Source organism: Corvus hawaiiensis, chromosome 4 (assembly GCF_020740725.1).
Source record: "Corvus hawaiiensis isolate bCorHaw1 chromosome 4, bCorHaw1.pri.cur, whole genome shotgun sequence".
NCBI classification, from domain to species: Eukaryota; Metazoa; Chordata; class Aves; order Passeriformes; family Corvidae; genus Corvus; species Corvus hawaiiensis.
In genome coordinates, this window is record NC_063216.1 from 24,338,494 (window position 1) to 24,360,937 (window position 22,444).

General features: G+C 37.7%; 1 long non-coding RNA gene across 1 annotated transcript; it reads left to right on the forward strand.

Moving 5' to 3' along the window:
- The first annotated feature begins 235 nt into the window (after positions 1-235).
- LOC125324319 lies at positions 236-22,113 on the forward strand. The gene is made up of 5 exons (XR_007202927.1): positions 236-354; positions 5,320-5,465; positions 10,443-10,541; positions 12,663-12,747; positions 21,325-22,113. It is a non-coding gene; the product is annotated as an uncharacterized LOC125324319 (long non-coding RNA).
- Positions 22,114-22,444: the final 331 nt, after the last annotated feature.

Here is a 22,444-nt window from a genome sequence, read left to right on the forward strand (position 1 = left end):
CCGGAGCAACTGGAATTGTTTGGCAAATTCATGATGCAGCTGGGAATAAATGGGGCTGAACGCAGAACAACCAGTAAGAACAATCAACTACCAACTCACTTCTTCTAAACCGTAGTAGTCTGTGCTGTACAGCAGAATGTATCAGCCCCATTCATGACTAGTGCATATCAGAATAGTGCAATGTGATGGATGTTGCCATTTCTCTACTTCTTTGTTTTAAAAATATAGGTATTGATTCGAAGTCAAGCACTGGACAGTGAGAATTACCACTAAGTTCATCCCTAAAGGATCATCATCTATGCTACATTTTCTGTGAAAGATCTCAGATGGGAATTTACACTGTTCCTGTTCAAGGTTAGCATATTTCCCTGAATTTCAAGGATGATATTAAAAAAAAATAAAACTTTAGGATTAAATCTTGCTTGCAAAATATAACTCATTTTCTAAAACCTTTGTAATTATTTTTGTTTGTTTTTAAACTAAATCTGATGAATGCCACTGTGTACAGTAGTATTGTCATGCTTTGTTTGGTGTTATGAATCAGAGATCTAGCTACAAAATGAAAATTAGACAGATTTTAAGTATTTGTCAAATTGAGGCCAAAGCAAGTAAAGTTAACATACCATTCAATTAAATTATATTTTAAATATAAACAGTAGATACATGTTAATTTAAATTGAGTAATATGTAAGAAATAAACAGCTCACTTTCCAGCTGGGCATTTACAGCCTTTGGCAGGTAACTAACAGTAGCTTCAGAGCAATTTAAGTAGTCAGGTTAAGTGCTATGCATGGGAGCATGAGGCGTGAGAAGAGCTTCAGCATGTGAGAACGGGGGATCATCCCAATGAAAAGCACATATGTGCGTTTCATATCCTGTGAATTCTCTGGCTCCAGTTGGAGATCATGCCATTGTTTCTAAATAGCTCTGATATTCCCCCCTGTGTCAGTGCAAAGCATTGTTAAAGTTTAATACTACTTCTGTGCTGTTCAGTTTTTTAGTTTTCTTGGCACACTCAGCTGAGGAAGAGGAATGCTCAGGGCTAAAAATGAATAACTTAATTACTGGGCAAAATTCTGAGTCCCTCAACTGAGCAGAACTCCCACTAATTTGAGAAGAACTTTTGTTCAATTGACTGCATAACTTAAATCATTGTCCCATGTTAACCTCTGGTATCTTAGTTAGTCTCATTGCAAGATGCACAGGGAAAACATCTTAATCCCAAGGAGCTGAGTCTAAAAATGTGTCACTAAAAACCCTCTTCTAAAACAGTTGTTATGTTCTAGATTCACTTTGATTTAATATACTCAGCTGCTGGTGATGCAGGGTACCTCTTCCACACTAGCCAAAGCTTTGGTTTTGAGTTATACTGCTGCATCCTGGGAGAGCAAGAGTAAAATTTTGGACTGTTTTTCAGTAAAAAAAAAATCTATTTGGAAATTACTTGCTTGCTCTTGCAAGATGATTGCTTTTACTAATGCAGCTAACTGCCTCAAATTCACTGTAATTTCAGATGAGCAAGCCACTGGGAAACTTTGTTGTGTTGCACTCAAGGATGGTTGCGTTTCACAGATGGATAAAACAGGGGGTCCTCCCTCCTGTTCTGTTTATGACAGTCAGCAATATGTTCTGTAATATTTCTGGAAGAAAGAAATAGTGCTGCAAGAAATGTGGCTTAAAAGACTGTTTTTAAAGGCTTCTAGTCTGGCTGCATGCATGGTTGCTTTGTTCTCAAAGCAAAAGCACCTTATGTGAGAACTATTACTAACATTTTTATTGCTTAAGGAATTTGCTATGAAAAGAATGTAAAGGAGAAAACTAGCCAGCTCCTTGACAGTTGTCAGCTTTTGTGACAGTAAGGCTAAGACTTTCAGAAGTCCTCAAATTTACTTTACACCATGCATTTTCAGAAGCAAAAATAGCATTACATTTGATGGAATTTAGATCAGAATGAAAAAAAAAATCATTTGAAATTGCAGAGAAATAGAAAACTTCAGCTTGTATTGTCATCTGTTGGTCTCACATTCTGACATTTATGGGAATATTTCCATTCTGTTTTTCATGTCTTGTGACCGATGTTATCACATTCTTATTCTAAATCTTGTCTTAATAACCTTAGTCTTAAGCCCCTTTTGATTGATTTAGGAAAAACAGTTTAAGACATTTGTTTTTCATTCAATGACTTAAAGTGGTGAATGATTTCACCATAACACTTCTAAGTTATTTGTTATTATCTTGATAATCCAAAACATGCACCTTATTTTTGTTCTCAATTTGTCAAGCTTCAACTTCCAGTTATTGGTTCTTGATATTTATCTTCTTTAATTAAAAAAACCCCAACAAAACTACTACCAAAAGTATTCTTATTTAATCACTAATAAGCTATTATCAGGTCATCTAGTTATCCTTGGACAAATTGACTAGACTGAGCTGTTCTGTTCTGTCATTCTATGACTAATTTTCCACACTATGATTCATTCTTACTTTGCTTTCCTGAGCCCTGCACAATTTTTTAACATCTTTGTTTTAAGTCTGGACATCAAGGACTACACACACTATTCTAGTAGTGGCCTCACTGGTGAGAATCACATGTGAAAATCACTACAAAATGCATTATTCAACTCCTATTGCCACAGGGGCCAGATAGTACCTAGCTACCACGATTGATATAAAAGCTGTAATAACATTCCATCCCAACCTTTTCTTTGGTTTTGGTTCCTGTGGTTCTATGCACTCACCATGCCCATTTAGCTTTGAGTTTTGGTTGTTCCAAAACTGTAAAGTGAAACTCATCTCAGCCCACAGTTCTTCCCTTTCTGCCCCCTGAATTTTGTGCTGAAACTATGCAAAAATGTGCATTTTTGTTATTTTTATTTAAACAGCAAAAATAGTTTGGCTCAACTGTGCAGAAAACTGGGTCATGGCTTGTTTAAAATATTTGCAGCCCTTTCAAGGAACATTGGTTATACTTAGGGCTTGTAAAGAACTCTGAATTTAACGGTTTTAGGTGGCAGGTGAGAACATTGTCCTGAGTTAAATGACTTTGCTTTTTAATGTTTCAGAACATGCTGTTGTGAGATAACTCCTGTTCATTTTCTTCCAGTGAGTTAGTGATTGAAGTTAAAATATTTTTGTGTTCAGAAGCCAAGCGTCACATTGAATTTAAATTAAGTTTACTGAATATGAAACTCTCTCCATAAGGAATTAAACTCAGGTCTGTTTTCCAATAACACCTGTGCTCGTGATTTCGTGAAAACAGTGCCTTGTACAAACTGGGCTCAGCATGGTTAGGCTGAGGGCTCACAGAAAAGTCACATTAGTTTAACAAGGCATCATGCACCAGCAGAGCAACAGTTACAGCATGGAGGATGTCCTCAGCTCAAAGCAAATATAAGGTCATCCAACAAGAATGTTCAGGCACATGGTTGAATTACAGAAGCTTTTTTAAGTCTTGGTAGCTGAATCTATGTGTCCTCTCAGACAGTCGGTCATAAATTAATAAAACCTAGCTTAAGTCTCAAGGAAAAAGTAGGAGAAAGGTTATATTGCCTTGCACACGAAGGAGAGTAGCTAACAAGACAAACATAAAATGTCATAGAATTTCCATTAGTTATATGGTAACATGGTTGTCTATATGATGTAATGTATAACAGTAATGCAGATTGCTTTAAAAAAGTATATCTCTTGTGGTATGTGTTTAATATTATGAAACTGCTGGTAAATGGACTCCAACTCATGGATTTTAACAAGAACTACAAGACTTTTTGGCAAAATAGGCTGGATTTCCAGCAAATATGGAGCAAACTTTTCTTTGGAGGGGAACTGTGTAAGGTCTGCCTATTTCAGCTTTTTTTTGCTTTTGATCTGCTACAAACCTATAGGCTTAAATGAAAAAAAACCCTATTCTTTAGCAACTGTTCAGTCTAGCTCTGAAAGCTGAATTAATCTGGATTTATGGGAAGAGTAGGTTCCATACTTTATCTCTGAATGTGAATGGGAGAATGATAACAACTTTGTACTTACATCATTTTCACTCTGAGCATGGGTGAGAGAACACCAGCTAAAATGAAGTTGTCAGTTCACTTATGTTATTTTTGTAAATAGATGGCAGCATGTTTATAAGAATTCAGTCTGTTCAAGGAGTGAGGAAATCAAACCTTAGGCATGTGCTTTGAGATGATAGTAATTACCACAATTTCAGATTAGCACTGAGAGATTTAAAAACGTGTATTTCATTTATTAAATCTTTATGCTATGTCTTGAAATTAAGATACAAAGTAAAATGCAAGAAGTATGGAGCTATTAGGCATGACTGCTGCACAAAAGACACAGAATCACAGGTTGCTGTATTTCTCACATGAGGAAACATGGAATTAAAACTCAGCAAGTTTTGAAAATCGTTGCAAATTCTAGACCCATTCCAGCTCTTTGAAATGCCTGGGAAACCTTAATGTAACTCATGGTTTGAATTTTAGGAAAGCATGAATCAATACCTGAATAAATTTTGGGGACCAGACACCACATGATTCTGCTGTGATGAAGTCACTGATGTGCATCTCTGCAATGCAGTGGAGGGGTTGAAGGGATTTACAGCGCCAGAGTATCTACTGGACCCAAACCAGTTGTTATTGACTTCCTTAAAAATAATGTAGAACATGAAAACAAAGTCCTGTGTAAATTTTTTTGGTTACATTATTAAGAGTGTGGGAAAATTACAAGTCATCTGAGTTAACAGTACTTAGGAAAACCCTTGTGTAGGTGCCCTTAAGTCAGCAAAAAGGCACATTTTTTCATGTAACTGCACCTCAGAATAAAATACATCTCAAAGACAAAGTAATGAAGTATGGCATATTTGCAGGGATGCAGGAATTACTCACAATATTTACTAGGATGATTTAAAGGTTGGACAAAATCCCATTGATGAAAACCCTGAATATTTTTAAACTTGTGATAGCAAACATGCAAAATCTTTGGGTGTTCCAGAAAGCAGTCACTCTTCACTTTAGCGAGCATAAGACACAGATAAAGCTAAAAAAAACATGTATTTCTCTGCTTCTCTTTCTTTACACCTTCAACTCAAACTGATACAAGTCATATTTTTCTCGGGTATCAGACAAAAGTCTCCTTCAAGTCACTTTTGTAGCTAATTTTCTACTTCAAGTTGCTTCTTGAGCTCGTCTCTTAACCTATTGTTATTTCTTAAGGTTCCTTTTGTTGAATCTCATCACTTTGATCAGATGAACACATATTTTCCACTAGAGATTCATTGCTAATTATCAATCTACCTTGCTTCATTGGTGTTTTTGCTTCTTTCTTCAGCATATTCAGATACCAGGCACTGTGATCACAGTCCAGAGCTGTGTATGTGACATAGGTTTGTCCACTACTCATATAAATCCCAGCAGACATCTCCAAAAGAAATCACCAGTCTGAAGTCCAGGAACATGGATCACAAAGTTAATCAGGTAAAGGGATGTATATTATAAACATTTAATGAAGAGGTTTATTTGCCATATAATCTTCCCCTCCATGAGAAGGCTTTGTCAGCTCTAGCATAACAAGCAAACCCTACCCAGCACACATAAACACCACATTCAGAGCCATCCCTTGTAAACCAATACCATCATGCTTCAGGTAACTCTCTTCATATCTGCTATAATACCTAAACAAAATGGGGTGAGTTGAGGACAGAGTTGCAGCCCTAACTCTAAATTTCCTGGCTTTTGTGGGCTTAAGTCATACCCTTAATGTTATTTGAAAGTATTTTTTTTGTGGTTTAATATATACTATAACTTTTTCTTTTGTGACAACTGGATTTATACTGGCTTCATCCCTAATACCACTGGAAACTGGAAGCAGGTCATAGTGTGAGCCTGTCTTCCAAATATTTTAAACAGAAAGTCACCATTCGGCACTCATCACTCTTGTTCTCCAATAAAAGTTCAGTGTTCCATTTTCATTAGAATGATACCTCTTATGTCAATACCACATCCAGCTTGTAGACTCTTTGTCCTCCTGAATGCTAAAGGTGAACAAATGAACAAAAATCTCTTTGTACTTTTCAGCTTTCTATTTTATTCATATTTATTCATATGAAAAGACCCCCTGACTTAGTGAAAAAAATAGGTGTTTTTTCACTAGAAATTATTTTCCTGTATTTTAATTTGATTTTCCTTGGTTGATTCTGTAGTTACTCTATTCTATGGTAAAACATTTTAATGCTACAGACTGCATTCACATTGACAAAAATCTGCGTATCTCACCAATAAGTACTGTTTAATGTCTTCATATTAAAGCCATAGTCCTTGCTTGTCTGAGCAACGTTACATCACATTAAAATTGAGTTCATGTGAAGTTGTTGATCTCAAGTCCTGCCTCCTAATGACTTCTCAGGACACAGTACTGAAGTGTATTGCTGGAGGTCAAATCACTACCATCAGGATGCTCTTCCTCCCACATATGTACACAAGCATTAATTAAGCTAAAATCCTTGTCACACCAATTCTGTGTAGCACTGCCTGCCTGCAGAATGCTGTCATTTTTCTTTACCACTGAATGAGCTGTATCATTCTCATTCACACACCGTTCATTCATACAGCCTCGGAGAGAAGCTGGATAAGAGAAAGTATTCCAGAGACAGAGAGGTCAGAAAAAACCTTGAACAGCTGATCTGCTCCCTGTCTGATCAAAAAGACTTTGCTGAGGTCACTTTTGTAATTCAAAAGCTTTTGTTGTATATCCAGAAAGTCAGTAGACACTGGCTTATTTTTGGACAGATAACTGTTGTTTGCAATTTGCTTGGTTCCTTATATTTTCATAAAGGTGTAATTCAGCATTTCACAGGTTCTAAAATTGATTCTCTCACACTGGTTTGATTTTCAGGGCTTATCTCTGTTTTGCCAGGAGAATACTGTTAGAATGGTTTTCAACTTCATGTAAAAATTGATAGGATGTAATTTTCAATGGTGGGCATTGTGATGAGTATATAATTTGGAGATGTGTTAGAATATGTCTCTTTTAAGGCTACCTGCAATTATTTTTTAATTTTATAAATTGAATAATTAAGAAAGAATCATCACTGTCATATAAATGGAAGGCTAGATTTTCTCTCACTTCAAGAAGCTGAGAAGCTGAAACAGTGTTAGCCATGGAAAATGGTCAAAATTAAATTTTAGAAGACATTACCTCTGTGGCAGCCACTGTCTAAAAGGTGTTTCTCAGAAGACTGTATAAGGTCTATATTTGCAGGAGAAATCCCTTTTACACAGATCTGTAATACTCTTCAATAATATCTAATTTCATTAAAGAGCACTTAAGAAAGCTCAATTTTTGCAGCTGTCTTAAGCATTTCCTCCATTAAACTAAACCTGTATAAACTCTCTTCCTTTGTTGTCTGATGTAGCTTTCACTTTGAAGAACATCTGTAATAAGGAGGAGAAACGATACCTTTTTACTTCAGAAAGTCAATTGTGAAATTTTGGTATTTGGTAGATTAAGTGTTAATTTTTCTGTCACCTTATTGGCCCCCAGTTTTTCTCACCTGTTCTGAGGTCCACACACTTACCCCTTGTATCACTTGTACTTTTCTGACAATGCAAAGAAGTTGAGCTGTTTTGGTTTTTTTGCATGGGGGCATTTCAAATACATTTGGAGATTGTCACGGTGAGCCACATGATCTATTTCTTCCACCTTCCTCTCTTTTTGGTGGCTAGCAGAAGTGTGCACAGGGCTCTTGAAATCCCAGACTGAAAAACTATTTTCCTAGTAAGCGGTGTAAGCACCGTTAAACTTAAGTTTTTCATCTGTATTGTTTTGCAGAAAGAGCGAAAGTTCACAAGACTCTGAATTTGTCAAAAATATGGTAATGTTTTGGTAAAGGGGACACCTGCCCAGATTTTCAAGTTAAAAAATCTCACCAAAATGACAGTGGTGATATTGTGGCAGGTGTATAGTTGTAAGGTCATTGTCTTGCTGCAGGCGGCAGATCATCTCTTGTTCATCTTGTTTCCATTCTTTTGGGCTGGTCTCTTAAGTAGCAAAAGGAGCTTGTTTGCTCCCTCAAAATACAGTACAGAACAGAGGAATGTGTGTGTCTATGTATGGACACACATAAGTGCACGAAACCACAGAGGTTAGTTCTAATTTACTTTAAAATGCGTAAGTGTATTTGGGAGATGGAAACTAAGAAAATTCATAATATGAATGTAGTCCAGGAACCTTGTAAGATTTGAGAATAGAAAGCAGTTTTCCAATCTTTCATGTATGGAAATACCAGATGAGTCAATGGGTGTTCTTTGAGCTAGGAGCTTCCAGGGCTGCTTTCTCTATGCCAGCAGCATTGCCTTATAACTTGTTTTTAAAGGCCACCCAGTATCCACAGCCACCTCTGATTTAACTGGAGTTTTGGGTGCTCAGTGCCCCTGAAACTGGGCTTATGGCTGCCACAGTGCTTCTGGAAACCAGTCACAGAAAAACAGTTTAGGGAAATTAACATCTGGCATTCGGATTAATGTAAGACTTGCTAAAGGTGACAATTCCTGGTAAAAAATTGCACTGGAGATTTTAAAACCAACAAAAAACCCCCCATGAATCAAAATGAAAAAAACAAGAAAGGAAAGAAAACCTGACTTACTCATCGTGTAATAACACTGGGCTTTTAAAATGCTTTTGACCGCAAACAGTTTGGAGCAACCAACTGCAATCTATTAAATTTCAGCTCACAGGGATTTTACTTTTTCCTCAACCATTTCTTGTACATTATATAAGTATTTTTAGGAAATTCACAGTTCTTATTGAATTTAAAAGAAATATCTAGCTTTATGAGGAGAAAACAATTAATATCTATAGCTTCTAAGGTAGACTTTGGAAACTAAGGAGATTTTTCACAATTGATTGATGGATGTATTCTATATTATATTATTTTTCTTTTTCCTTCTGGGACTTATTTCATTTTAACTTTAGGGTAAAATCCAGCCTGATTTATGCAAGTGTCATTATGTAGAATGCTGGAATTTTTATTACATTTCTTTCTTTGGGATGAATAAAATAAGCAGAAGTTGCCTTAGAGAGTGTGTCTATATAGAGAATGATTTTTTTCAATATCTACCTTATATGGGAGAGATTTTTACATATAATAATTCATGAAAGATGAATGTATAAGTAACAGAGGCAATATTTAAATGCTGTCTAGGTACTTATAACTAGAGTAATTCTTTATCCACATAGGCCTTTCAGGAGTTTCAATGAGAACTGAAAGCTCTTCATCTCAGTGGTCATGGAAATAATTATTTTTGCAAATTAATAAAAAAAATAGGCCATGTTGTTTGGGTAATCTGTTTTGGAAGCCAAGAAGCAATGAAATCTAATGACTAAATCCTTCTTTCACAGATTTTCAGAGGCAGTCCATTATCAGCTATTCTACTTTTGTAGGGTTTATTAAATATTTTATGGAGAAGTCTCATTTCACATTTTTTCAGGCTCTGTTAGGATGGTGGTTCTTGTATCTAGGAATAGACGTGCTTAATGGCTAGAAGTGTTCTATAATGCTTCTTGGAAGCTGTTTAAAGACAATTAGTGGTTGCTTTGGAGCTGTGATATTTTTAAGTCTTTTTAGAGAATTCACCTAATATCCTTCCTTTCCCCCACCATGTTTTTGTTTGGTTTTTTTGGGTTTTTTTTCTGGCTATGCCAGAAATAAACGGCTGAATGATTTGTTATATGAAATTTGTGAACTAATTTTTATCAAAGTTGCCATCAAAACAATTTTGAGTGGTGTCAGAAGAGATGGGGATGTGGGGGTGAAGACTGGGCCTTTCCTTACATGGAGGAAATAGAGGCTTTCAGGTAACAAGTCTGAGGTGACAGGATCAGAGAGAGAGAAAGGAGCTGCAATAGTCCAGTCCATGGGTGAAGGGGCAGTAGGAACACGAGGCAGATTTAGCTTGGGAACTACTTCTGATTCTGGTACCTGATTTAGAACAAAACCATTTTCAGCTTGGTCCTTGTAACTAACTGATGGAAGAATTAAAAGAAAATGCAAGTTGTGGGGGTGACAAAAAATTACTTGGAAGCATCTCTGCCTACCTATTTTGCCAGGAGAATACCACTGGATTTGGTTTCCATTTCATGCAAAAATTGATAGGATATAATTTGTGATGATGGGCATTACACTGAGTATATAATTTGGGGATGTGTTAGAATCTGTCTCTTTTAAGGCTATCTGCCATTATTGTTTTATAAATTGGATAATTAAGCAATAATCATCACTGTCACACAAATGGAGAGTTAGATTTTCTCTCACTTCAAGAAGCTGAGAAGCTGAAATAGTGTTAGCTTCATGGAGAATGGTCAAAAGTTATCTGTTCTATGCCTTCCACTTGAAAACAAAAGAAATATATTCTTGAGTTTAAGAAATAAATAAGTAACTCAGTGCTTGTACAAAGCTCTCTTGATTTCAGGGGAGATGCGCCGTGTAACAGAGTGAATGAATCTGAAGCCTTCAGACTTCCCCTTTGCTTTTCTGGGGATAAATTCAGGCAGAGGTAAGTATGTCTGATACAGAGTCTATGTCATGAATTAATACCCTACACAGCATTCCAAATTAATATTTTTCTGGGAAAAAACTTCACTGTATATTATAATAAATCATCAATACTACTGTAATTTAGTATACTGATGAGGTAATTTTAGTAAAATTCTTCTACTTATGAAGCTATTCTAGAGTTATGCTTTGTCTTGTAGTTCATGGAGCTTTATTTACTGAAGAATGAAGCCAAAAACATGCTTTGCAGTTATTTGAAAGCATGACTTTTGAAGAGCATCATACTAATTCTGTAAAGTTTAGCAAATATTTCTGAGATTTCCAGGAACTATCTTCCTACGTAAAAAAGGTGGTAAAGGAACATTGTCTACTGGTACTAAGGTTACTGGGGAAAGTTCATGGACTCAGGGAGGTTTTCGGGGTGATTAACCTCAGGTGCTAAGGTTGATCCATAGTATTTTTTCTCTGAGAAATAACTCATACTGATCTGATTAGATTAAAGAGGGTGCAGCAGATCATGTTCTTACAACTGTCTGTACCAACACTTGTGGATGAAATATTGTATATTCCAATATAGAAGGAGGTTCTGTATTAAACAAAGATACAGGTGGAAAGGTCTGAATTTAAAAAGCCTCTCCGATACTTCTTTTTGGGTTCCTCATGTAGAAGATGATTACCCGCCTGATAAACCAGATCTGCATAGAAGATCTTCATTGCTTCATGAATTGTTGTCTCTGAAGCTTTTATTGTTCTGTGTAGATGATAACTAACACAGGTGCTTGCATTACTAGTCCTGATGTTGTCCCAGTGAGGAGATGGGTAAAAGTTCCTCCATGAAGTCAGTCTTGCAGAGATCAGCTCAAAGAGCCACTGGCTCAATCTCCCCCTGGATGGAGGGAAAATAAATGTTTCATTGTCAAAATATTGTATCATTTCAAGGTTTTAAAACTTAACTAGGACCACTGAAAGAGACACAATGGATTAGAGGTGCAACAACCACAGAAACCGTACCAGACACCCTCTGGGACACACCAATCTGTGAGAGTTTTGTGAAGAGGGAAGATAAAAGAAAGGTTAGACAGGTCTTCAGTGTGCTGAACGTCTCTCACATTTTTTTATAGAATAATACAACTGAACTGTGCTTAACTCAATTTAAAATTTTACTTTGTGGTTGACCTTTTCCAGCTTAATGATACAGTTTCAGTGGTAGGACACAGGAGACATGCCAGTTACAGTGATTAAATTAAAAAAAGAAACCCATTTAGAGAAACCTTGTATATTGTTGCCTAGCAGAGAACCAAAACATTGTTTTCTTGAAAGCCACATGAATTTATTTTCCGGGTGTTAAAAAGGGCATTGGACATCAATAGAAAAGAACTGGAGGAGAGAGCTGGTTTGTAGTAGTTGTTCTTTGGATGATAATTATTATCATATCTCCAAATTATTTTTACATGAAAATAAACATTGAGTTTGAAAAAAATAGTGCCAGATTTAATAATGTTAAGGTCACACTCCAAGTAGATCTTTTAAAATGTGCTTCACTTTACTGACTTTAATTACTGTCTCTCTCTACCTATTTCCAGATGTTACCTCAAATCTGATATGTATGAATGAAGACTTAATCTTTTCCCTATTAATCCCTTTTGCCTTCTTTCTAATCAGTATGAATAATGCTAATCTGTTTACTCAGCCCCAGAATCCAGGCATAACCTTTGGGTTGGGCTTTATTCCAGATCTTCACATCCAGGCTCTGCATGTGTCTTTGCCATCTGAGACCTCTGTTCTGGGCTGGGATAAATCTGTCTCTGAACATGTCAGTTTATATACCCTAACTATATATAGACAGCAAAAGCAAGTAGTTTAGGTTAGATAAATTTTTAGCAGGCCACTGCTGGATAAAGCGAATCCCTAGATGAGATGATGTGGGCCTGGATGAAGGATTTAGCAACATGTAAGAATAGAAAAGGTGGAATATGAAAGATGATCTGGAGAAGGAACTTGAAGGCATAGCACCATTTTGAGACGTCTAGGCACAAAGGTTGTTTTTATTCTGTCTGGAATTAATAAGAGCTGCTTCTTTCTTCTTCCTTTTTTTTTTTTTTTTTTTTTTTAAATTCCGAAGAAAGGCAAATCCCTGACTTTTGTTCTCTTCAAAACAAGAATTAAGATACATGTGTTGGAAGAACATTACTGAAGTCACCCAAAGTGTAAGTATTCAAAAACCAATGAGCTTTGAAGATGACATTGAAAAGCACAGTGCTTACACCAGGCAAGGAATAGGAGCAGTAAATGAAACCTCAGCCAAAGGATTCTGTGAACTTTTGCTAGTAGAGGCAATGGGCTGATTGGGACAGTTTATATTCTCTTCAGTCTCTGAAGACTTGAAGCTGTGAGAGTAGGCTACCACCTGGGAAGATTATGCTGGCTTCATGGCCTAGAATGCAGGCTGATTTTCCTATGATTTGGAGAATTGCTTTTGAATCAATTAAATATGTTAAGCACCTGGGCAATTCCTTCCTTTTCTTGACACTTGAAGTGAATGATCTGTCAATGCAAATGCTTAATTTTCTAAGAAGTCATCTGGCGTATAAACTGCACGGATTTTTGCTTGTTTCATGTCTATGACATACAAAGTCTAAATCTGTGTTTGATAAATGGAGGGGGAGAAAGGCCTCTAATTTACTCCTGTTTTGTATGTTAAATATTCTCTTATATTCCTGAGCGAAAAAAGCAGGGCTTTTAATAATAAGTTTTTCCTTGTTTGTTTCTTTATTTGGGTCGGTTGCTTTTTTTTTTGTAATTTATAAAAATGAAAGCTTATTTTTAAGCAGGAAGTAATCAATTTAATTATTCTGTCATTTCTTCGAAACTTGATGCCGAGATCAGCTATGGTTTCCTGAAGATCTTCAGGTAGCTTCCTTCTTTTATTTTTATTTAAATTTTGGGGGATTTGTCTGTCTTCTCAAAAAATAAACAAAAACAACAAAGATGGTAAGCATCCTAGCATTAGTGGTGCACTTACCAAACTGAAAATATGGTTGCCATGTCCCTTAGGGAGGCATTGCTGAAATGCCCCTGTACAAGGAATATATCTAGTTTGCCTTCACACTGCTGATATATTTAGTGTATATACATCTTTCTTGTGGCTGGGTGTTGTGATTCCTTCTCAAATACAACTATTTCTGCTCTAAAATTACCCCATCAATACAAGCAGAGGTGGTTCTACCTCTGATTTGCATTTCTTCAACTTCAGGGCTATGCATATGAGGTGTTGGTTTGCAGTTGGGGGTTATTTTCTTGGTTTGCTTATGTGGACTCCAACTACAACTAAAATGGATTTTTATTCATTTAAAGAGGGCTATGAATGTTCTTAAGATAGATATTTAGATTACCTGAATGAGTACCATTTCTGCAGGCAGACAAGACACATATTTAGTCCATGTTTCCAGGTTTTTTCTACTTCTCTGGCAATTTGAAATACAAAGTCTCATCTGCCCCTTTCATCACACTGGGATAAAAAGCCCAATGCTACGTTAAATCTATTTTTTTTTTCCTTTTCGAATGACTATTCAAACAAGCTGTGTTGTTCAGGTATCCAAAATCTCTATGTGGTATTCACTGCTAAGGATAACCCAATTTCAGGGAGCCTAATAATAGATTTCATGGGCATTACTTAAGTAAAATTGCCACCTAAGTGAAAGGGGAAAGCATCACACGAAAACCAAACAAAACTGTCTTGTTAAAAGATGTCTTAAGCCAAAATGAAGTAAGAATATAATTGAGTCTAGTTAAAAATTGAGGTGAAAAACTGGAAGAAATTTGCAGGAAACTTTTCCATTTTGTTTTACAGAAAATGAATGGATATGTTCCCATTCCTGTGGAAAATTTTGGAGGTACCTCACATAATTTATAATTGATTTTCCACTAAACTGTTGAAGAATCATTTTTGCTTCAGTTGCTAAAGTGCAGCACCAGCAAAAAACCTGCAGAATATCTTGGCAAATTCTTCAGAAATTACCTCTACCTCAAAAACCTGAAACTATGATTTTTTTGGTTTGTTTTTAGGGTCTCTTGGGTTTGGGGTTTTTTTTGTATTTGAAAAAGAAAATACCATAAACATGTGGAATAACATTAGTTCCATAATTCGGTAGAGTCATAATTCTGTAGTACATTTTAGCAGAACATTTCAAATGACATTTTAAGGTAAATCATACACTTTATAGATCTGAAATTTAATAATGCCTTTTTAGAGCTCTTGGATCTAATCTGTGACTTAAAAGCCATACAAAAGCAAGTGTCAAACCTGCACTTGGTTTGCTGTTTCCTAGATTTCCAAGAGTCGGGATATTAGAACTTTTTAAATAATCATCTCATGAGTTTTATTACTGTATAATGAGTCTCTCAGCTTTGAGTTGCTGCTGAATTGTCTGTAGCAACAAAAATGCTTTATTACCTGGAGAACAACTTAAAGAAATCAGAAGTTTCGTTTAGCGTGTGAGAACTTTGCCCACAACTTGAGGGCAGTACAAAGAGTCATTAGAGTCAACGTGAATTGACAAGTTCACTAGAAATCAAGGAGAAATTTGTCCTTTAGCCTGAAATACAATTTTATCTGCACTGTTTTGGTGTCTCACGTTTGATATAGATGGGAGTGAGATGTCCTTTTTTACTGCTCATTATTGTAGTCATGCTGTGGAGGATGAAGTCTTCAGCTTTTGTCAGGGAGATTAACATTTTGCCCTTAGGTTCCATAAAAATCAACCTGGAATCATTCCCTATTGTTGTGGTTAAACCCCAGCCAGCCACCAAGCCCCATGCAGTCCCTCTCTCACTCCCTCACCAGTGGGATCAGGGAGAGAATTGGAAGGGTAAAAGCTGGAAAACTCCTGGGTTGAGATAAAGACAGTTTACCAGGGAAAGCAAAAGCTGTGCACACAAGCAAAGCAAAACAAGGAATTAAGTCATCTCATCTCATGGGCAGGCAGGTGTTGAGCCATGTCCAGGAGAGCAGGGACCCATCACATCCAGTGATGTGGATCTATCTTGGGAAGACAAACTCCATCATCCCAAACATCCCCACTTCCTCCTTCTTCCCTCTACTTTATATAGAGAGCATGATATCACATGGTCTGGAACATCCCTTTGGTCAGTTTGGATCAACTGTTCCATCTGTGTCTCCTCCCAACCACCCAGGCACCCCTGACTTCCTCACCATCCTGGCAGTACAAAAAGCAGAAAAGGCCTTGGCTCTGTGTAAGCCCTGCTCAGCAATACCAAGAATGTCTCTGTATTATCAAACCAGTGTTCAGCACAAATCCAAAATACAGCCCCATACCAACCCCTGTTGAGAAAAACAACTCTACCCCAGGCAAAACCAGCACACCAATGCACTACACTGATTTTTCAATCCTGTCTCTGTAGCATCTTTTGCAAAATTACTTACACAGTAGATTGTAGAGACAGCTAAATGAACAGGTTGCAATCGTTCTCTCAAGAAACAGACATTAAGCTACCTTTTATCTCCTAAAGCCCTTGAGAATATGTTGTAGTTTAGCTGTGGTATTAGTGCTGGTCGTATCACTGATATGAGAAAGAGTGTGTATGATTAGTTTCACTGCCAGTACTCTTATCTATTTCACATTTCACTCAGCACTGGTGAGATTTGCAGAGACACTTTGAAAAAGATTTCTGCCAGTATTTTCTGTTGCTACAGAGCCATTATATAGCTTGAAAAGTACTGCCTAAGACATAGGTTCATCCCTTTGTTTCCATTTTCCTAACACTTAATATTAGATTGTGCATATTATGTTGCTAAAACCTAGTTTTACTCAAGCTCATTTTCAAAATGCCCATTTTTATCTGTGTCTGGATACACGGCCAAGACTGGATATTATCATGGTTTTTTGACTTGAAAACCTTCAAATGAATGCTAGAATATTAACTGAAAATTCTGAACTGAAATAATAGTTACCTGACAATACCATTACCACATGAGGTTCAAGCCAGCGTTGACTACTTTCTACATGTGTTTTATGCCTATGAATTATAGCCAGGTTCTGCACTTCAAAGAGAGTATTTCTAGTTTAGATATATTTTATATTTAATAAGTTGATTCCTGTCTTCAAATTAATTATTTAGTGACTGATATTGGAAATAAAAATTTTTAAAAATCCTACTTGATCCTCGACATAGAATTTAGGGGTTTTTTCCCCTTGCACTATATATCTGTTATTCTTTTTTTTTGGTAATGACTGATCATTTCTTAAGCTCTAAACACTTGTATATATAATGCAAATCAACTGAGTTTCACTTTATTTAAGGTAATACCTGTCTTTAAGACACTAAAGGGAAAGTATGAAATCAGACTTCAGATTAGCAATCTATTATTGTATTGTTTGAGGTATCGAAATAATTGTCATGCACTCTCTGGAATCTCAATTAATGACTCAAGGCTTCTATGCTCAGGTATGTTTGCTATGGTGGGCTTTGGCTGTGAAGCTTCTCATGCTGGTATTTATGAGTGTGACATGGCTTTATTTCCTGAAATGCCATTAGAAGCTTATTTGATTTATGGGACTTATTTGTGATTATTTAGGATGCTAATTCTCATTCTGAGCTGACAGGTTAGATGGGTACCCTAAAAAGGAGTACTTTTCATTTATTAATTGTTTAATTTGGTAATAATAGAATGCCACTTCATAAATAAATTGATCTCTAAGCTCACAAAGACAAAACTGTCAAGGAAATTAGTGGCAAAAGAACTCTCCCCCTTTCCCCTTCAATTTAATATAGGAATTATATCCGTTTTCAAGCTAACATATCCCAAGGGAAAATTGCTGTGTAACTTCTCTCTCTAGAAGAAAGCTCTCCAGTCAGTTAAAAAATAAAGGCCAAAGATTTACTCTGTATCTCCTGAAGGTTACTTCAATGCATAGAAAAATAAGAAGGCACAACTACCTTTCTATAAGTTGAGTATTAGCCTTATTTTCACAATTTTATGAGTTCTTTTTAGTTCCTGTTAATTTAGACTTGTTCAAGTGGGGTGATTCAGATGTGAATTCCTCTGTGTAATTTTTTCTGGGCTTTGTTTTTTTTTTAAAAGAAAAACTTTTCAACATAATCAATTATGTGCTGGAAGACACCTTTCACTCAGATAAATACACGTTTGGAGTAGGAGAATGCAATTACATGTAGGACTTGAGAGTGTATGGTGAGATCCTTGGCTATTTTAAACATGTCTCGAACAGATTCAAATGGATGAAAATAATCCTGGATGTAAAAGTGGTAATATAAACTAATCCATCTTTTTTTTTTTTTTATTATGAAGTCATTCGTTAAGTACAAAAGAAATTGTAAATACTCCAGACTAAGTTATCTTCCCTTCTTATCTCTCATATTTTCATCTGCTGCGATGTCTTTGAGGAATAAAAATTCATTCTAATGCAAATTTATTTTTCTTTCTTTCCATTCTGATTTCACCTAGCCTTTCACCTCTATTACTCTTTTCCATCACACAATCTGAAAACACTATCTATGCTTTTGGAGCCAGTGATTCTCTTCGACCCAAATTTGTACCCAAGGTGCTACAAACAATAAGATGCAATAAGTATCAAGTAGTATAATATTCAATTCTGCTCTGTGATTGGAAATGTGGAAGGAAAATGATTAGTGTTTTGTACATCATGAAAGAAATTGTTGTGGCTTAGTTGTATGCTGCAGAAATTTATACAGACAGCTGAAGCTCTTTTGACATATTAGTGGCATCGTATGCAAGAAAATTCTGACATGTTCCATTATAAGGTGCTTTTTTTAAAAATTGCTTTCAACTTTGCTAGAATTAAACTGTTGAAGTCAAAATTTCCTTGTCTGACCGGAGCTGGTTTTGTTCATTTAAGTTTCAGTTTCACAGAACATAAGTTTTACACATGATATTACACTTGTTACCATGACAATGATGATCATGAGTATAGACTTTGGAGCAGGGACCTGATACGTGAGAGAAGAATGTTTTGAGTTTTAGGGATGGATCACTTACTTGCCCTTGAAAATTTGTTCAGTTTTGGCTAACTTATAATTGTTTGAATAGTCTTAATTTATACATCCTCAGTAGAGTTTTGTTAACAAATTTTTGCACACATTTAATGAATATTCCCTATGCTTTAGGCATGCTTAGTCTGCTCAGAGAGCCAATGGGCAATTTACACTGTTTGAAACATCTTCAATCTCACTGAGGAAATATCTGTTTTCATTGTTTTCAGGACACTGCATGAGGAACATCCACACCATGCAAAATTTTAGTGTTTTCCATGCTGGCTTGGGATGACCAGCTGTATTTGCATTGCACAGAGCAAGTGCAGTTATTTTTGCCTCTACACAGTGGTGACCCTCACTTGCTTCTGATCCTGGCTTAACTAGCTGATTTAGGTATCTGCACTTTCCTCCCTCACCTGTTGTAATTATATCCACTGCCTACCTGTACTCTCCATAATCTCGCTTTGCTCCCAAAATGTCATGGAGAAGGTAGAGGGGAGGAAGGGTGTACAAGAAAGAGAGTGGAGGTTAAGGCTGATCCGTCCTGACAAATGGAGCTTTAAGCAATTCCCTTTAGCAAATCAGACTTTTTACCGAGGTGTGTAGAGACAGTACAAGGGGCAGTGGTTTTAAAGTGATAGATTTAACTTGGACATAAGGAATTTTTTACAATTACAGTAATGAGACACTGGAACAGGTTGCCCAGAAGAGTTGCGTGTGGCCCATCGTTGGAAGCATTGAAGGTCAGGTCGAAGGAGGCTTCGAGCAAATTGATAGTGAAAGATGTCCCTAGGGGGAATGAACTAGGTGATTTTTAAAGGTGATTTCCAACTCTCACTTTCTCAGCTTCTTCTCCTGCCATTTATTGCATTAGTTCAGGTTGTAAATGGCTGTGTTGCGATTCTAAAAGTTGTGATTCAGATGAGGACCAATAACTTTGGGTCAGACTTCTAGTTTACAAGATAAATTTCAGGAAATTACACTAAAAATACTGCACGGGTGTTGTAGTTGAAAAGTCAAATACTTCAAAACTGTGCCAAAATTAAAGATACTTGTTCTTTTTCCAGCAGAGCTGTGTGAATACATTACAATGGTACTTTTAGCTGTGTTTTTGAATGCTAAATACTTTTCTTTGCTCCACTGATGAGGCAAAGCTGTTAATGAATGGTAAGACAAATGCTGGATATTTTGACTGCTGGACAAGATGGATTAAAAGTGTCAGAAAGCAGCAAGTGAGGAAACAAGAGAGGAGGGGAGGGACATTGTTTGCTCTTCATTTCATTAGCAGATGGCAAGGGTTAAAGGGGTGTGAGGGAAGGGAAGCTGGATAAAGCTAATATTGGTTTTGCATGACTTTGTCTAAGACAACTGCAATGACCCATCTGATTATTCCATGTGGGTCAGAAAGGTACCCTCAAAAAGGAAGCCTTTTACCCCTACTGAAACAAGAGCTTCTCTCCTTCTGTTCCTTCTTTTTTTTGCTACTTTAGTGAAATGATTAATCCATCCTGTGTTTATGCTTTTGGCTAAAGCACCTATTCCTAGAGCAGCTACGCCCTTCCAGCCTAATGATGGGCCATTAACACCCCATGGCTTGCATACCCTGCCTTGAAGGTCCTCACAGCTGGACCTCCTCAGTCCCAACAACTACCTCCATCCTCCCACTCACAATGCATTCAGGAGCCAAGCTCTCTGCATGCCTATTCTCCTGCAAAGTCAGAAAGGAACCACTATTCAACAACCCATGGACCAGGCATGTAGCTTTAAGCAACAGCCAAAAATCTGAGTGGGAGGAACACCTGCAGCTGAACAGGAATGTGTCAGCAAAAGTGTTCAAACTACAAATTTTTAATCCCTGGGAGGGCAAACATGACCCATAAGTTGCCAGAAGATGAAGAGGGAGGGAGATTTGGAAGGAGGTGTGAGTGAATAGGAAATAGAAAAGGGATCAGTGTAGTTAATATGCCCACCACTCAGAAATTCCTTAGTAAGGTAGCTTGGCCCACTAAGGACTAAAACCCTCAAAATGCCAGTGTAGCAGTTCTTACACGTCAGGATTGTTGAGAAGACTAGAAAGGCCGCAGTCGATGCCCTGCTGAGTAAATCCTGCTGACATGCTTTGCTTCCCTGGGCCAATTTGGAAGCATAAGGGGTGTTTCTGAGTACTGAGGATAGGGTGAGACCCCACCTGGAGTACTGTGCACTGTTCAGGTCTTCCCACCAAAAGAAGGACATGGAACTGTTGGAGCAATTCCAGAGGAGGGCCATGAAGTTGATAAGAGGACTGGAGCATTTTCCCTTCTAAGACAGGCTGAGAAAATTGGGGCTGTTCAGACTGGAGAAGAGAAAGTTGCATGGAGACCCCACAGCAATATTCCAGTATCTTAAGTTGGACTATGGGAAGTCATAGAGGGACTCTTTATCAGGAACTGTAGTGATAGGACAAGAAGTAATGGGTACAAACTGAAAGAGGGGAAATTTAAGTTAGATATTTGGAAGAAATTCTTTAGTATGAGGATGGTTAGCCACTGGAACAGGTTGCCCAGGGAGATTGTGGATTCCCCAACCCTGGCAGTATTCAAGGCCAGGTTGGATGGGTCATTGACAGCCTGGTCTAGTGGGAGATGTCCCTGCCCATGGCAGCAGGGCTCAGGGCTAGATGATCTTTAAAGTCCATTCCAACCCCTTAACATTCTATGATTTGATCCCATATCAGGATTCAGCTGACCTTTCTTCTCTGGTGTCTCCTGCAGCTGGCCAACACATCGTAGCCAAGGGAGCAGGATTTTGGAGGAGGACCAAAAGTGTTATAGAGGCTACTGTTTACACAATTTCTCCAGCCCTTCCTGCTCTCAAGGAATCACCAGTTCTCTCAGACCCAGTAGCTGTTGTACAGTCAGCCATGACAATTCTACCGGGGAATCCTGCTGCTGGAGGAATGTTTGGACCTCTCCCAGTGGAGGCTGACAGGTATTATGTCTTCAGAGACTTAGGGAACATCTTGAAGGTTCATCTGAGAAGCTTCCCCTTGACACTAGGGAAAAAGAATTTGAAAATGTGATGGGAGAACAGAGAGGATAATAAAAAGAGTCTGAGTACAGGAAAAAAAATATCAAGGTCAGGTAAAAATGAAGGGATGCTGCAGCAGCCAAAAGGTTGGATAGATGAAGAAGTCCAGTTGCACAGCCTTGGGAGCTAGTGTACAGTAGCCACACAGAAGCGTGGACAAATTTTGTCATTTTATATTATATGAGAATTGATTCAGGGTTTTAGATATCAACAGTACCAGGGCATTGTGTTATTGTATGTGTGGTTGATACAACCTGGAAGACTTTGCAATAAGGCAGTCACCTCATCAGCAGTTGTTCTGCACTGGAACGTTGGCTTCACAATCTGAACTGATACCTGGTAAGCAAGGATAAGGGGTATTGTCATGGGTTAGCTAGCATAGGCCCTGAAGTGATGATCTTGCAAAGGGGTGCTTACAGCTTCCTCTGTGACCTGACAGGACCTATCAGCTGGCCAGTTTGAATATGGACAATTCTTTGAGCCACTTAAAGTTGTGACTGCCTCTGTGATCCACACTTAAGAATAGGAAACTCCGAGGCAGAGCCTCTCTGTCTCATTCCCGGTGCTGGGACAGGTGGCTGGGGGCCCCGTGGGGGGGCCAGCGGGCACGGCCCAGGCCCTGCTCGGGCCGGGCTACGGCCATCCTGGAGCCGATGGGCCCTGTTCCACCCGTGGAACCCCCCCACAGCCCTGCTGGGAGCAGCCAGAGCGGCTCGGCTCCTTCCCCCCTCCACTGCAATAAGCCACATTCCAGCTGCAAGGCTGAGGTGAGATTAACCCTTTTAGTGCTGTGAAGAGCTGAAA